This window comes from Pteropus alecto, unplaced genomic scaffold (genome assembly GCF_000325575.1).
Source record: "Pteropus alecto unplaced genomic scaffold, ASM32557v1 scaffold75, whole genome shotgun sequence".
NCBI classification, from domain to species: Eukaryota; Metazoa; Chordata; class Mammalia; order Chiroptera; family Pteropodidae; genus Pteropus; species Pteropus alecto.
The window spans coordinates 6,415,707-6,428,383 of record NW_006440638.1 but is presented as its reverse complement, the minus strand read 5'-3'; positions in this window follow the sequence as shown (position 1 = coordinate 6,428,383).

Here is a 12,677-nt window from a genome sequence, read left to right as displayed (position 1 = left end):
AAGCAAGAAGGTCACTCTGACCTTTCTCTGATCTATCTCCCCTGAAACATGTCATAAATCCCTCATGTGAAAGGTGTTTTTCCTATACCCACAAGAAAAGGGCATTCTTACTTCCAAAGACAAAAGGATGAAGAATCCTGACAAATAGGTCTGCTGTTTCTCCAGTTTACTATACTTACTTCATACTCCTTAAACTATCATATTTCTAATCAACAATCCACATAAAAATGGTTCTGTTTCTTAAGATCTTTATTTCCTCATGAAGTCTCCCATATTGTATAAAATTTATATTAAATAAATTTGTATGCTTTTCTCCTGCTAATCTGTTTTTGTCAATCTAATTTTTGACCCAACCAGAGACCCTAAGAGGATCAAAGAAAACTTTTTTTCTCCCCTACACAATGGGATGAGAGTGCATTCTAGACTTAGGGAACAGTAAGTTCACTAAATAGAGTTATAAAACAGTATATAATGGAGAAACTGCAAATGATTTGGTCTCGATAAAGTAGAAGGGGAGGAGTTATCACCAAGTAGACAAGAGTCAAAATTTACTGTCCTTGTAAAGACTTTTTTATAAGTAATGTGATGATATTAAATAGGAGAGAGGAATGACAAAATGTATTTTAGGGAGAAAATTCTAGACTAGAAGCTATGGAAAAATGAATTAAAAGAAATAAAGACTAAGGAAGGACCAGTTAAGAAGCCACCGTATTAATCCAAATGACAAATAATGACTTCTAAGTGGCCCTGGCATATTTAGGAGATTTTAAGATCAATTAGTTCTGAGACTGTGAGAGCTGGAGAAACCAAGGGTGGGTTTTAGAAGACTGTAAACCTTCCCCTAGAAAGGAAAATGTATATTGTTACATGCATTTTTCTGGGGGAAGTAACATATATCTTTTATCAGAGCTCTAAGTGGGCTTGTAACAGAAACAATGTTTAAACTATTACTCTGTGCTAGTATCTAGTATAATACTTACATATTATTTAAAGACTCAAATCTTTTTACGATTGTTTTCTAGAGTAAGGTTGCCATGTTTACCTGATAAAAACACAGGATGAGATGCAGAATTTAGCAAATAAATAATTTACATTTGACTGGGCATCCTGTACTTTATTTGATTTCTCTACCAAAAGACCTTCAATAACATTTCTCTGGGATGACATGTTATATTACTCATTATCTGGGTACAAATTTCTTTCAATTCAAATTCCATTAATTAATTAATTAATTTAACAAATATTGATTGGCTGTCTACTATATCCATACTGAGTACACATTAGTGAATAAACAGATTATAGTTCTTTTCTCTGGGAGCTTACAATATAATTGAGAAGATACATTTTTCTGAAAAGTAGATTAAAGAATTGATAAATAATTATGTAACTAATAAGTGCTATAAGACAAGCAGAGCATAATAATAACAAATGATGTGACATTTCACTCAAATGGGGTGGAAATCAACCTAGGTGAAGAGCAGGGAGGAATGTATTACAGGCAGAGAAAGAGTTTGGGGGAAGGACTGGAGGTGGGAAAGAACTATTGAATTTGTAAAAAAGAAGGATTTCATGAAATGATCAACGGGGAGAGTGGAAGCAGAGTTATTTTGCAGGGCCTATTGCAAAATAAAAATGTAGCCCCTTATTCAAAAATCAGAAAAAAATGTGCCATTATAGGTCTTAATAAATAAGTTCTTTTTTGTTGTTCCACTGTGTCTTGATTTGCCATGACTTTTTTTCATTTGTTATTTAATATCATTCTAAGTTAAAATTTTTAAGTACAATTTTTAAATTATTAGCATAAAAATTTCCATTTATCTTTATATTAGGCAATGACACTTTTAAATGCAAATATAAAAGCCTTTATTCAATATAGAATCATTGAAATTATACAATTTGTATTTCATAGCTCATACACACATATGTATTTCACTCTTACCAGGAGTGAAAATGTTGCAAGAAACTAACTCAAAAATTATTGCACTTCTTGATTTAAACACATTTTCCCAACACTTTTTACTTTCAGCTTTTATTGATGGGTAGAGAGGAAAGACTAAGTAGAAAGGAACTGTGGGCTGTCCTATCTTTCCCTTCTTATCTATCTCATTCGTTTCAGTGTAAGTGATCAGTTAATACAGGAAAGTATGAGTAAGGAAGGATATAAAAGGGTTCCACGGTCCTTTGTGTTTCTTAGAATGCTATTGCCTTCTTTCTGGTTCAAACAAACAAACAAAAAGGATGGCCTGTCAGATTCCCTTCCCTTATTTAGTTGTAGACACAACACACTTAGCTCATGTTCACTCTGAGCCTTACTAAACTTCCACATAATTGTGAGTTCAGTGGAATTTTGTGCTTATATGGTATAGCAAACTGGGGTATCAAGAAATGGTGGGCTGAGCAGTACACATATGATGTATTATTGAATTGTATACTTGAAACCTATATAATTTTATTAACCAATGTCGCTCCAATAAATTTGATTAAAAGAGAAAGAAAAAAATGGTGGGCCCCTACATCGAATGTATTTTTTCTGCTCATGAGCATGCTCCATTGTTTCAAAGGACTTCATTTACAAAATGCAAATTCAAAGATAAAATCGAAAAATTCTAAAAGGCAACAACACAGCATTAAACTAAGTATGAGGTCCTGTGTGTCATAGAGGTGTGAAGCCAGCCTTACGTGGGAGGAGATGGAGTTGGAGAGATAAGCAAGAACAAGACCATGCAATTCATGTTGTGCAGTCTAGATTTTATTTGGTGTCTAGAATTTTTTCATAGCTTTCCACACCCTCAACTCCTTTTTCTCCTGTATGGAAACCTACAGATACCTTAAATTTAATATTCTTTGTTTTAAATCTATGCCATTATGCCAATATAAGTCATTCCTTTCAACTAAAGAACACTTGAACTTAAGTAAAAAACCATCGAACTCCACATTTTCCTTTATCTCAATATTTATTTCTAGAATTATTACCAAAAAAATAATAAAATAACAACAATAACATATTACAAATTGAAGAATCAATAATGAATGCCAAATATTTTATGTGATAGTTTATAGTGAAAAACATTTAGGAGCAGACATGAACCTTCAAGAACTCTTAAAAAAAAAGAACTCTTTCGCAGTTGAATTTTGCTATTTTGCAGGACTGTTGGCTGTGGGGTAAAACCTTCTTAATCTGTTTTCTGACACCCATTAATTCATTTCCTCACTTCTATGATTGAAGTACATCACGCACTGATCATTGATTTGTAAGGTTGGGTTTAAATGTCCATGAACTTTAAAAAGAAACCCTTAACACTTCATTTTGTTCTAGACTTATCTCACTTATCAGTGTAGTCCCCAGTGTCACTTGCTGCCTGTGTCCAGTTGCATCAGAACTAAGTAAAAGAGAGAAGGAGGGGGCAGAAGAAAGAAAACAAAGTAAATTTGTAGATAGAGGGCACTTATACTGGCAGTATTCTCTTGTAGATTATAATTAAGTGAAGTACCTAAAAATCTCCTTAATAGTATCTTTGCTTGTTTTGTATTTTATTCTTATATATACTGCATGCATCACTGAGCCACATTGTAATTCTGCTCTGCTCTTCTCTCTTTCTGCACTTCAGGAAGGTGGTTGTCATTAAGGGCTTGTGAGATACCTGTGCAGTGTTGACTGGGTAGCATGGAACCCTTCATTCTGACAGCTTTTGACAATGATATGAATGCCTAGGCTTGGATACTGGAATCAGCTGAGAATAGTAACAAAAGGTTGGACATTGACTTTTTCTTCAGGTGTTCCTGTCTTTAAAAAGAAAAGGATCCTCCCTTTTCCCAAAAAGTAATGTTCAATATTTCCGATAGAATATTTATTTTTAAAACTTGCATTGTCATCACATTTATTCTTTGGTGCAGACCTATAAATACTATTTAAACTATATTTTTTTGTTGTTCCAAGAACAAATATTACTAAGTCAACATAACAAAAAGATACATTTTTTTCTTAATAACCTAAGAAAAGTACCAGTAATATATTAGGAGAGTTGTATTAAAATGTGAGATTATCCAATTATTCTTTAATTCATCAAACATTTTCCTGAGTGTCTAATGTATATAGGGACTGTACTAGGTACTAAAGTCTATATATACATATCTGTACAATCTATAGTACTATTGATATAAACAAAAAAATTATGGTGATATTGTCTTTGCATAAGGTTAAATAAACAGAATTCTTCGAAGTCATCTTCCCAGCACACTTCTGCCATTGACTTTATCCTGCCTTATTTGGCATATTTTTCTCCTCTGGGCCAGAGCCCCAGATTTATACTAGGCCCTTTCTTCTCTCCCTTCTCCTTCCCATTTCCTCCAAGGTAGACAAGTTCTTTAAATTGTCCTAAACCATAGCCTTCTTTTACTCAGCAGCAGTAAGCCTTCTCGCTTTGCTCTCTGCAGCCTAAAGAAAACATTTCTGTACCAAAAATTTCAGAAGCTCAGTGCTGAGCTTTCATATGCTAAATAGGAGAAAAAAGGAATTTGGAAAGTCTTCTTTCAAGGCAGTACCCTGGTTTATAAAGCTATTGTTTTAGTGCATAATCTCATTTTGCTTTTGTTCTTTCTATTCCAATACCTTTTGTAACATATCTAATATCTACACATATGTGCTCCCAGGCAAATGGATGCATAACTGACTGCAATAAAGCTTCTATTTAGAAAAAGCAGAAGACAAATAATCGTTTCTAATTTTCAAATGCTCTACCTTCTTTTAATGATACTCAGTTTCATAGGAATTCATCTAATGTCTCCTCAACTTATTTTTGCTATTTATTTCTTCATCTTCTTCCAACTCTACCTTCTGCCAAAACTGCCAACAAAAAAAAACCCAAAGCTAAATATTATACTTCCTTTAAAATTATGCACACACCTGATACTTCCATAAAATGGTAGTATTAAAGCAATATAAAGAGAGATGATGGAATAACTAAAATTAAAATATGGGTTCCCAAATTACTACCATTTATTTTATTAGTAGTCCTAGTGTTGATATTTATAACAAATGAAGTGTATTAAATAACCAACACTATCCAGGCTCTGTTCAATTAAGCCAAATTGATCACAAACATTATCATAAGTGCCTAAATGTACCACCTCAGGACTAATCTGAAAACGTCAATCTCCTTTTTGTAAGCTAGTCCATTAGTATACTAAAGAACACTACAGTTGCTAATTTTTTTTTTACTTTTGCTTTGGCTTCTCTGTCTTAATTACATTATTGGTTTTTATTGTCTGTGATTATTTTTGGTATTTCCTTTCTGTAACAGAGCAACAGTCTATTAACATGTATACCATCATATGCTTATTTAATAAAATAGAATATTTCAGTAATTGGCATTTGAAGTAAGAAGGGTTTAAGTCTGGCGTGACTTATCAATGTTGTTAAAGAATAAAGAATAGAGAGCAAGACATTTCAAAGGAAAAATTCAAGCCTACTTGATGACTAACTTGTTATGTTTATATACGTACAAATAAAATGTACATCAGAAATTTTGCTTATATTTTGAACCATGATGAATAGAGAAGTTGCAAGAAATGGGAATAAGTATTAGTTATTTTGTTTCAAGCCTCTAAGCAAATTTAGGGTTAGGTGCATGGGTCGTAATTTAAAGACTGATAAATGAGCATACCTGCTGTTACTGCCCAAAATCCAAGGTGACCTTTAAGTAATAAAATGTACCAGCATTGCTAGTGAGATTGCTCTCTTTACTTTGTTTTACTCCCAAACTAATCTGTTCCTTGTATCTCAAGAAAAAATGATAACCACCTCTTCATTTATCTTCTAGAAAGAAAAAGTTTGTGGACTCTATGAAATGAAATGTCCTATGTTGATTTCAATGCTATTAAGACCTAAGGTATTTTTAACCTCAGAAATGAACAGAATTTGAGGTAAATCTTAAAGTGAAAATGTAAAGAGACTATTATAGGACAAGAAATGAGCTTAAAACACATAAATAAATTTTAAAATTCTAGATTTTTAAAATATTACTCAGTAGACATATGCACCTTTGTTGACTGCCTTTAGAAGGGAGGAAGGAGATTATCAATTCAGAAGATTTAAAACTCTTCTCTAACTAACACTGGCCTCTACTAACCTTGTGACCTTGTTACTTAAGGGCAATTTAACATATCATTAGAAATGTAACCAACATGTCACTTAAATAGGTTCTGTTTAGCCGGAGGATAACAGATTATTTCTCCTCCTGTGTATGCTTTCCAATAGCCACGAGCTTTCTATAATTTCTCTTAGGACGTCATCATTATTTTTAAGTGTCTATATTTCTAATAAGAGGATGTCATTTCCAGATGTGATAGCTATGTGTTTTTGGAAATGTTGAGTATAACGAAAGCAAGATATATAAATAGAACCATCTCGTGGACAACTTAAGAAAAGGACTGACGCTATGATGGCCAGGAGAGAGCTGGAGATCAGCTAACGAAGGGGATTAACTATTCATAGGACTGGAAAGCAAGTTCTTGGAATAAAAGGACAGCTTCTACCTTCTGTTCTTTCTCTTTTTACAGGCCTAACCAAGAATGATACAAGTAGTCCCTAAAATACAAAAGTGCCAATATCTTATTACTTTGCTTGGTCAAGGGTTCATTATTACAAAGGGGGATCCTGTTGAAGCTCTTCTTTAGGCTTCCAAAATCCTAATTGTCTCATCTCTACAGTTGATTCCTCAGTAATACTAGAGTGAGGAGACAGACAGGCATGTGTATTATGGGCTAACACTTTTATTGTTTCGATTGTTTAGTTAGGATTTAGAAAGTATGTATTTGCACTGATTAATTTCTCATATCTTTAAAAATAAAGTCATCTCATGCTAGGATTCTACTTTATGTATATTTGCAACCAAGCTGCACTTTCCTGCCACCATTAATTATTGCTACATATATATTTAATATATATATATAGCAGAAAAATGTAAACAGAGAAAAGCAAAAAGTTGATGCACAATTATACTTCCAAAATATTTTTATGCCCATTATCTAATGTTATCCCCATATTATGCTTATGAATAAGACAAGATAAGGATTATTGTCCACTTAGCTGTTGTAGAAAATAAAAGGGTAAAGTGAGTTGCCTTTAGTTCATTGCAGATCCAAGGCTACCCCTGGGTCCTGTCTAATTCCCAGGCCAGACTGCTTTCTATGTCATACTGTGGGTAATGGGGAGTGGGAAGGGAGCAGGTATTCCCCAGAATTGAAGCCAAGCACAGAAAAGCAAACATACTTGCATGGCCAGTCCGAAGCTCCTCAAAGACAGCCAGGCCTCTGTACAGATTCTCTCCAGCTACATCTTCAGTGACACATTTCTCAGTAGTATCGAAAGCTGCTTGGGAGCACTTCAGTAGGTGACCATGGGGGCTGACAGCTCTGGCTTAGTGAGTCTTGGCCCTAATTAGACATAAACCTCTGAGTTTAGGAAAGGTGTACAGAAAGAGTATTTAGTCCTTCCTCCTCCCTTCTTTACATTTTAAGAGGGTTTATTATGTTGTAGGCCTGCTAATGAGTCAGGAGTGTATTGAGATTAGCATGATTCATTCATTTATCAGATGAAAGATATGCTACTTTCGTCTCCCCTTTGTATTATAATCAAGGGCTGATGTCTCCATGTTTGTGTATAAATATATCCACCCTCCATTTGTCTTCTGTCCAGAGACATTCTAGGTAAATCTGCTTTAGTAAATGGATTTGTAAAATATTTCTTAATTCTTACATGGTTGATTATCCATGTAAAAGATTTTCCAAATAACAGACAGCTAATTGCAAATGATAATGCATGATGCTATTCAATGTTTATATGAATAACAGACGTTAAATAGACTGTTTCCCTGCCAGTTAAATACCTGTCTTTAAAACCTATATTTAAAGTTAAGATATTAATACCATATGGTTTAGGAAGGAATAGCCTTCTGTGGTCTTGAAATTTATTAAAAGCATTATTATTTATATGTAAAGTAAATTTATGAATGAAAAACATTTACATTAAATATTCTCAGTGGCAAATAATGTGAAAGCAAAAGGCTGTATTTAGAACAGTAGGAAATAAAGACAAATAGAATAGATAAAGGAAACTATTTCATGAAAATGGGCCAAGGGCATGTGGAATACATTAACAAAAATAAGATAGGTAACATATACCACATGTTCATGAACCGATATGTTCAACAGGTTCTTAACAGAGCTTTTGGACAAAGAAGAACTAGAGAACAGCATGGACTTTGCAGAGTTGTACAGAGGACAGATATGACAAATACGGAATCTGAAAATCACATTTCCAAAGAATGGAAAAATATCATAGATAACTTTTTTGCTTATTATTTTTTAAATAGTGTAGATAAAGTAACAACACATTATCTTTTAAGAAAAACATTTCACATTGAATCTTTTATTTACAAAATAATTTATTCACTTTTATTCACTATTCTGTCAACCCCACTCTTGACAAAAACACGAACATACTTATACATATACATGCATGTGGTTTGGCCCTAATGCCTCTGAGACTTTCGCTGTCTTTGTGGATAATCACTAATGGTAACATCAGCTGATTGTAGTCTTACACCCAGTTGTACTTGTGAGCAAGTTTTAAATTGACAGCCCATAGAACACTCTCTACAAAAGTAAAATCAATAAAAAGTCAGAGGCCTCTGATGACTACATTGTCCAAGAAAAGGGCATTTAAAAAAGGGAATGCCTAAAACCAATTAGCTTCGAAGCCAAAATGTGACCATAGATTAGGAATTGTTTTAATGACTAGAGAATCACCATATTAATATTATCATATTGAATTTTTATTGTCACATAAAGAAATAAAAAATCTTGCTTAACTATCCCATTATAATTCAAGGAAATACAATGTAAAAGTATATATTTAGAAAGACTATTGCTCCTCTTGTAACTCATTATAGAAAATGCTGATACATTTTCCAAGAAATATTGAGTTTTGATGAGTATTCTTCCTGATACTAAGCTTATATCTATCAAATTGCCAAGAGTACTGTTAAATGATAATATCCACTCTAAGAGAGAGAATGGAGAAATAAGGACTCATATTGTTGGTAGAATATTTGTGAAGTTCTTTTTTTAAAAAAAAAAAGTTATTAAAAACTATTGCCTTATTAAATACATGTTTCATTCAGCAATTATATTTCTAGAATTTATCTTAAGCAGTAATGATAGCGGTGCTTACAATGAAAGTAAAAGAAAGAAAGAAAGAAAGAAAGAAAGAAAGAAAGAAAGAAAGAAAGAAAGAAAGAAAGAAAGAAAGAAAGAAAGAAAGAAAGAAAGAAAGAATATAAAGAGAGGGAGGGAGGGAGGGAGGAAGGAAGGAAGGAAGGAAGGAAGGAAGGAAGGAAGGAAGGAAGAAAAGAGAATGAGAGAGGGAAGGAAGAGAGGAAGGAAGGAAGGAAGGAAGAAAAGAAAGAAAAGGAAGGAAGAAAAAGGGAAAAAGTGAGGGACTGAGGGAGGAAGGAAGGAAAAGATTGAAAGAAGGTGGGAAAGTGGGAAGACAGAAAGGAAGGGAAAGAAGAAAGAGAAAAAAAAATTAAAAGCCTACACATCACAAATTAGGAAATTAATTACTTTTGAATTAAGAAAAAACAATGAAAGGTATTTGATGTAAGAATTAATCTTTTACTGATCTAGTAAGTCCCATTGTTACACCAGGCATTTGGATATCTGCCAACTGGTCACTGTTCTGATTTCTGGAGGCTTTGAACAGTGCTTCCCAGCCAACATTACTACACACTTTCTCTATCAAATCTCATTACTCAGTGCCGTTATCTATTCCAGCAGAGTTCTATTTTAGCCCAATTCTCACTGTCAAAATCACAGTGACCAACTCCATTTTCACTCCATTGACAGTCAGGCCTGGAGCGCACACCTACTAGCTCTTCAACATTCGTCTGTTTTCTTCTCACTGTCCCATTGTACACATCTCTTATGAAGTTTCTAGATCTGGTTTAGGAAAAAGAACATCCCAGAGGTATTTATTTATCTTAAAACACAAGAATAATGACAAGGACAATAGTCTTGAAGATTTCGAGAGGAGTGAACTGGGGAGACAAAGAGACAAGATGAATGGTTTAGAGCATAAGGATAGATATTACATATGAAAACCTCAGTCCCAAGCCAACTGTGGGATTCTGTTTAACAGTCCAACCAAACCTCCAGAGTGATATCAAGTATTCTAGACTGCCTTCTGGCTTGTTGTGACACTTTCCACACCAGTAACTAATCTGCCAAGACCTTGGTAAAAGACACATGTAATCTATCAAACTCTTTATAGCAACCAAGATTTAATTTAGGAATAAAGCCCCTCAATATGGAAGAATATATCAGTGTATACTTATTATATCATAGCAAAAGTAGTTTGCCATCAAAAAATTCTACCCTCATGCCCGTTTATTATTTTTGAAGACTGGGTTGGTTGGGTTGCCATCATTTGGTTATCATTTAAGAGATCGAATTTCTGCATCTCAGAAACCAGTCTTTAGGCATTGTACATTATTACAGTTACTACAGGGCAGAACAAGAATGCACACACTTACTACACCTAAGAATTTACACCATAGAATGTGTTTTAGCAATACATATTTAATTGTACAAAGTATTTTATAAATTATTTTGTGTAGAACAAAACTTTTTTAAACATGGGCATATTTTATTATCTAACTTTAACTACCAAATAAAGTCAAGTTTACAAAAAGTCAGATTAGGCAGCTACTTGTATGGAATAACTTAAGGATATCTTAAAGAGCATTGATGAAAATATGGTACCTTCACTATCAGCCTGCTACCATGCCTGAATTTACTATGATAGCAGCATACAAGGGTGCTAGGAAGAAGTAGGCATTTTACAATCCGGAAATGTTAATCTGTGGGCTGCCTAGCACTTTAGGATGAATTACTTAAACTCAATATGACCCACTGTGATTTAGCAGAAAATGTACCAAGAGTAGCATAAGACAGAAAAGTATTGACTGAGAGATAGATAGATAACAACAGGAGATAAGAAATGTCCAGCAGACAGAGTGGCATTCAACACTATTACTACAAAAGGGACTCTAGAAACCAGTATTTGACCGCAGGGCACTAGGACCCTAAATGGTACTGTGAAAGTTATGTTATCAGGCTGATGATATCAGGAGAGAATGAGCACCCGCTCTCTCTAAGAGAAACTATTTTACCCAAATCTAGTAATGGTTTGAAGTGGCACTTAGGTAGGATTTTACACTGGCAGTCTCATCAAATTACGTTCTCTAGTATTCCAATGTTGAAGGAAAGTCAAAATTAAAATAAGATATTACTCTGTGTGTGTGTGTGTGTGTGTGTGTGTGTGTGTGTGTGTACGCACATGCATGTGTGCCTTATATACCAAAATTTGGAGTGATGAGAGGTGAACCATTTATCATAAATCTGCTTAAGGTTAGATATTACAAGGGGATTTATTTTCCCACCATTTATTTATTTATTTATTTATTTAGCATTTTCTTCATTTTATTTTCACAAATTTATCACAGGGTCAGTAGAGAAAGCTTCTCAGCAATTAATATGAGAATTCAGCAGTTAGTCCTTTGTCTTTGAACAGAAAAATGCAGACATGCTCCTCCCAAATAATTCCTAATTGTTCCATGCAAAGTCTTAACAGATGGACATCCTGGATTTACTGATTCCCCCCACCCAAGTTATTTGTCTGTTAAATGTGCAATTCCTCAGAATTGTTTGTATGACATTTAGTTCAAAGACTAAATGGTCAAGCTCCAAAAAGGTGTGTGATTATTAAAGCAAAGGGGAGTCAAACCTTCCCAAAATGACTGTGCACTGTCAAAACAAGACATTTTAATTTAAATAATAAATAAGCTCCACGGTTACCTTTTGCTCTATTCCGTGCTGAACATCAGCACCTGATCTGGTTGCCGGCAACATTTACTTGTACAGTATAAGATTGTACTTGATTTATTAAAGTAATGAATTAGTTTTATTATAGGTGATTAAATGTATTTTACTTTTTAAAGCACGAGAACTAGAAAAGAAGAGCATCGTTACAATCTGAAAATAACTAGAAAGATAAGTTCATTAACTTGCCTACACTTGCGCATCATAAAAACCTTGTTAAAAATTACTCCCTAGCCTGCTGTATTAGCTTCTTTATGAGGTAATTTCTTCATACAGTAATAAGATTTTTCTTTTACTCTCCAGTGCATATTAAACCCACTAATCTTCTTTTATAAACTATAGTTTCAGCCACTTTCTCAATTTACTCACTTTAAAGATACACTCCTATTAATATTAAAGGTAGCAAATGCAGATATGAACTTTGCAAAACATGCTTTTGGATTTATGGCACAATCTTTTAACAATGTACTGAAATAGCACAAAAGGGAAAAAGTCATAAATGTTGGGTATGTCTCATGACAAACCAAACAATCTTAGTCTCCATAGAATTAATTTCCCACCCCATTCATTATGTGAATGAACTGAAGACAGAGTTTCTGCTGATAGCATATAAAAAGCAGAATGGAAAGTCTCCATTCATTGAAAGAAATAAACTACAATTTTGTACAGGAACAATACAGATATCAATGATCTCACAAATACAGATTATTGATGTCCTGGGGAAAGGACAGCTGGTA